The sequence below is a fragment of the Pistacia vera genome, unplaced genomic scaffold (assembly GCF_008641045.1).
Source record: "Pistacia vera cultivar Batoury unplaced genomic scaffold, PisVer_v2 Contig512, whole genome shotgun sequence".
Taxonomy (NCBI): Eukaryota; Viridiplantae; Streptophyta; class Magnoliopsida; order Sapindales; family Anacardiaceae; genus Pistacia; species Pistacia vera.
Genome location: NW_022196349.1, coordinates 577397 through 583396, shown reverse-complemented (window position 1 = coordinate 583396; position 6000 = coordinate 577397).

Genomic DNA, 6000 nt, shown 5'->3' with positions numbered 1-6000 from the left:
TACAAATAGAATTTTTTATATGAATATTACAAAACAGTTCAAAACCCCAAGCAGGTCAACATAAAACTAGCAGGCAATCAACAAACTGCAATCATCACATTTAAGAGAACAGTCTAGATAGTTTATTTAATAACCAAGGAATTTATACAATTCTTCATTGAAAAATTCATATTCCACTTAAAACGAGTAGCTTAGTGGATTGATAAACGCAATTTCCAGCTTCTTAAGCAATGAATTTGGTAGCGAACACACTTACCTTGATAACAATAGGCAAATGCTAGCACTGTTGACAATGATTGTACAAAATTCAAGACCCTTTGCTAACACCTGGCTTGCTTCTGAAGTAAAACTACTGGATCTAACGCCCTGAATAAACTCCCCCATCAGTACTAATATAATGCCTTGAAGACACAAATCATTTAACTATAGTGCTCTGCAGTGCAGAGGCCCACCTGCAGACAAGTGTTGCTCCGGTCCATAGCACCAATGGTTGAAGATAAGAGGTCAGAACGTAGTGTGTACTACTTTTTTTCCAACTACTATCAGTCCTCTGCACAAATAACAATAAAGGAGCAAAACAACCACTCAGGATTTCACCAACATGAAGGGAAAAACAATAGTGAAATGTACAATATTACATTGAGGAATATAACCCTGCCCAGACGCACGAGTGCACAATACCCCATGCGCAAAAGCATAATCCCAGCTGCTGGGATCAGCTGAAGTACTACAGGGTTTCCCCGCAATGTTCATACACCTGAAAAGTCAAAGTGAAATTTTTTTCTGATTAAGTATTCAGTAACATGGGAAGAAGTATATGTAAAGCCATGGAATGAAAATAAATTAACTTATCACCAATTAAAATTGTTCGATGTGTTTACATAGTGTGAAATTGGTGTAAAGACCAGCCAAAATCGGTCTAAGTATAAACATGAAAAAAAAAATCTGGAAATTAAAAAAAAATTACTTTGTCAAACCACAGCACAGATTTCAGAACAGGAATCCATTTCCTCCACCTGGTACTAAAACAGATCGGCAGAGAAAACATCACCCCTGGAAGATAAGGATTTATTGGTCCACATACACCACTTAAAAGATGAAGACTCCAAGCATCCTGTCTCTGAAGTGAAACAACAGAAATTTTAGAGTGCTCAGACTCTATCAATCTATAATAACAGGCATGAACGCAGTCAACACGGCAAAACCTTTAACAATCAAATTGAATGGAGACCCTATAAACCATGCTACAAGGAAAAATCATAACTCGCTACACAATCATTTCAATAACAATAACTCAATAACATAGAAGGTTCAAAGACAACAGAAATTAAAAAAATATAAAATTCCTTATTATCCATGGAAAACATACATAACGTGATGAAAGATTAATGTGAACCATATGTAATCGTTCCTTTCCATTCACACCCTATTAAGAGAAGCCAATAAGGAAAGAACTGAGACAAACCCAGTGGTATAAACTTGGAAAAGAAACTCTTATGCAAGAGGGTAGTGTTCGAAGTAAATAATTACTTACACACAAACATTACACATCCAAAATTGCCGTAAATTTTTGATCCCGGAGACCATTGCATAGAACTGGCACACGTCATTGTCGCCAAGGAATGCAATTACCACTAGTGGAACAATATCATAACACAGTTCAATTTTGCTTCACCTTCGTAACCCGATAATATCTAAAAAAATGTGTGAAGATATCAAATAAGCTAGAGGTACATAGCATGTATGGAACCTGTCAAAGTGTTACTTAGAAAATACTTCAGTTTTCCAATTACATTACCACTTTACGAACACATTTTAATCTTTGGGGGAAGGAAAAAAAAGAGTCAAACGTACAAGGGATCATTGAAAAAAAAAACTTACGAACACATCTTAACAAGAAGAAGTAAGAATATGAAGATTAAAAAATCTAAAGCTCCTTTTCCCTGTGTCCTTGAAAATCAAAAGTTTGAATATAACTGTGCCCTTAATTAATTTTTAACAATAAAACAGTGATTAACACAAATCTTCATTTTTCCTTTTTGCTCATTGTCAGAAACCAAACTGTCAGAAAAATAGACAAGAGAATAAAAGATTTAGAGTATATAAGAAAAAAGAGAAAATAAATAAATCCAAAACCAAAACCAAACCAACAAAAACCAAAACCTATACACAAAATGTCTCTCATTTAGTTCGAAAATAACTTATAATTAATAATTAACAGCAAATAATAACAAAATCTCATAAACCATAACTACCAAAACAAAAATGATTCAGGCACCGTTCCAATATCCACAGCCAAAAAAATATATAAAAGAACATAACAACGCTCACATTTTCTCAAAACGCGTGACACCAAATATTTTCCACAAAATTTGCTCAACAATCAAGAAAACAAACAAGAAGAGAGCACGCGGTTCTTACTGCGAATGAAACAGAGAATAACCGTCAATCTTCGCTCTTGCTCTCTGCTTCCCTCTGGTTGAAACCGTCCTTTGTCAGGAAGGTGTGAGACACTCAATTAATCGGGATAACGCTAAATTGCGCGAGGGTTGAATTTTCTAATTCGCGACGGGGTCCAATTATATTAGTTTGGAGAGTTAACGACGTTTTCCCCATCCAAGGTTTGCCTTAATGATATTTTTTACTCAAAAGTTTTAAATTATCACTTTCTCATCCAATATTATATTCCAACCAATCATTAACAGATTCTAACATCTTTGTACCCCATTCCATCATCATTTTCCCCCCGATCATTACCATCAAAATCCCTCAAACATTCTCTCAAAACCTCGCCAATCTCTTACAATCAAACAATTTGTGTAACACGCAGTCGTCCTTTCCAAGTTAGATTCTGACTAATTCAACCTCTAAAATCCACATGTTACCACCAAAAAACTCAACGTCATTTACTCTTCAAAACCCTCATATTCTAGATCGAGGTTTCTCTTCATTGGCCGTCGAATCGAAAAGTGTATTCTGTATAGTAGACGTACTAATATTTTTGGTGGAAAAGTGATATTTTGAAACTTTTGGATGGGTACTGTCAGAAGGCAAACCTTGGTTGGAAAAGGTGTTTACTCTTAGTTTGGATGTGGCAAGTGCAAATCTAATTTTTGTGGACCAGCAATTTATGATTATTATACTGTGTGCACTTTTCGTGGCGACTTGTGTCGGGCTAACGTACGCCTCATGCGTAATTCTCTTCTCTTGTTTCCTCTTCGCCTGTGAGTTGTGACAACTCAACTCAAAGGTCGGTGAACGGTGATATTTTCCTTTTATCTTTTATTGGATTGGTAAATCCTTTTAAAAAAGATAATTTCAAAAATATTGAAGACCATTTTAGGATTTTTAAGATGATATTTATAATGTGTCCTCGTAATATTCGAAATCTAAAAGTTTTAAATTAGTTAAAGTAACCAATAATTAGCAAAATCAAATAATAATATAATTTGATTTGATGGGGGTGTGGCTAGACCAATTCAGCCGCGGGACCATTTTTGGAGGAGACAGAATAAACTTGTGTGGAGATGATAAACACAACACGGCATAACACTAGTTTGTCGTGATGGTTTGGTAAGACACGTGTATGGTATGCTTATTATTGGCGTCTTATTGAGTGAAGTTGAGACATTACTTTGAAACTGGTGATGATTGTTGTTGCGAAGGAGCTGTCCAACTAAGGTTAACATATCCCTTATCTCATGCATCGGGTGTCGCCATCGATTTTTGTTTTGACAACTATTATGCTTAATATTAAAATTTATTTTACATTGTAAATAACTTACATATATTGACTAAATCAATTTGATTACTTTACTTTTCATATACATCAATTTGGTTTTTTTTTTTTTTTTTTGTTTCCAAACTTAAATGTGTTATCATTTGAATGTGTCACAAAGATTATCGCTTGATTATTAAAGAACAAAAATTTGCATTGTCGATATCCATTACATTTCATCACTTAATTCATCAATTTGTTAACTTGGTATTTATATGAGTAAATTCATTAATCACTTTGACACAATCTTCAATCATGTACCACTATTATAGTTTCGTTATTAGCTTTAATTTTTTAGCAAGTCTTCTATTAGGACCAATATCACTTTTTTCTTTTTTTCTTTTTTAATGCTTGCTAGTACACCGATTAGAGACATTTTATAGAAAAAATATTTAATAATACTATACTCACAATTTTTTGTAGAATTTCTCTCATAACTTATGTACAAAAGATGATTTAGTAATTTAAATTTAAAATAAATTTTCATCCAATTATCTTTTACCACATAATTTTATGAAAGAAAATTTGTATAAAAATGTTGTGTGTGTATATTACTAGGGATGGCATGGGTCAGGAACCCTTTCTCCGGCCTCGGCCCAAAAGCCAGGAATTCCCCGACCCCAGCCCGTGCTAGTTTGGGGATTCGGGGAATCCCCGAATAAGCCTGTTCCCCAAAATCCTCGAATTCTCTCTTTTGGGGTTTTTGTATCCTTATTACCATTTTCTCAAAATTATAATATACCATCAAAAAAAAATTAAATCTATAATGATTTATTGATTTATTATAACTAATCAAAACACCAAATTATAATTACACATATATATTACGTATAACATATGATTATAATAATACATTGTAAATGTATAATACATATGTTGAAATTTAATAATAAAATTGGCAGCAAAATAGTAGCAGCAAACCAATAAAAGAACAGTAACAAAACAGCATAAGAACAACAGTAAAATAGCAAAAATAGCAAGAGCCGCAAGAAAACAACAGAAGACAGCAGCAAAACACAAAAACAACGAAAATATAAGAGACAGCAAAAAATAGTAGATAGACACACAAACCACAATAATACAGCAATGAAACAGCAATAAACATAGTAGCGAATAGCAGCAAAACAGCAACGTCAAGGCGTGCAAAAGCACTGTCCTTAAGATCAGAATTTCTCCCCTACTAAAGATCTTCGTGGTGCAAAAGGCTCAACAGCCGATTGACCTTCAGGATACATGATGAATCTCCTTTTAGAGTGCACACTCTATAGAGATTTAGAACATTATAGAGAAGTAACCAAGTAGTGTGATGGATATCAACATGAGAACTAAAAAGTTTTTTGACACAATGTGAAAAATGGGAGCAAAAGCAATTGGAGTATATCACAATGAAAGGAATCGTCCTTTTATACACAAATTTTTGGATGTTACTCTCCCAATAATTAATTAGTAACAACCAAATTACTCTAATTTATTAATATCATAACAGCTGAAATCATAATAGCCACCCATAAACTGCCACTCACCTATTAAAACTCAAAAAACTGTCATTATACTAATTGCATACAACCAATTTAAATTAAAATTGAAACTGTTATTGCTTTAATTCAGCACCACTTGGTATTTTGAAATACCATAATGGCAACTATTATCACAATCCCCCACATATTTCAAAAGAACCAATCACCACTGATTAGAATTTAATGTTTATGAGTTGGTGTCTTTTAGACTATGAACCAATTATTGAGTAACTAAACGTGAGTTACAAAAATTTGGTGAAACTAAGTTTCTATGAACCAAAATTTCTTTATGTAATTCAGAGGATTAGTTCCTCACACTAATTCTCAATATTGTATATTGTTCTGCGTTTAGCATTTTATGGCCCATGCTAGCCTGGATTTCATGAGTGCTCTAGAGATGCTTGCCTAAGCTCTCATAGGAATCGACCCATTCCACACTCACATAGGTGAACCTCCATAAGGTGCGAATTGCAGTTTTCACACCACTATTTATGTTGGCTATGGATTTCATTAAGAGTAATTTTACTCAACCTTATTCACTGTAATCAGTATTATCTCGCCATATGAGGACTTTCTATAGATAAAATTCGATAATACTTAATAAAACAACAAGTGACTTGTTATTTCCTCATGAACCTACTTCTTGGGATCCCACATCACATAAGTAGGGTTACCATCACTCTTGCCTTATGCTTTAGGCATAAG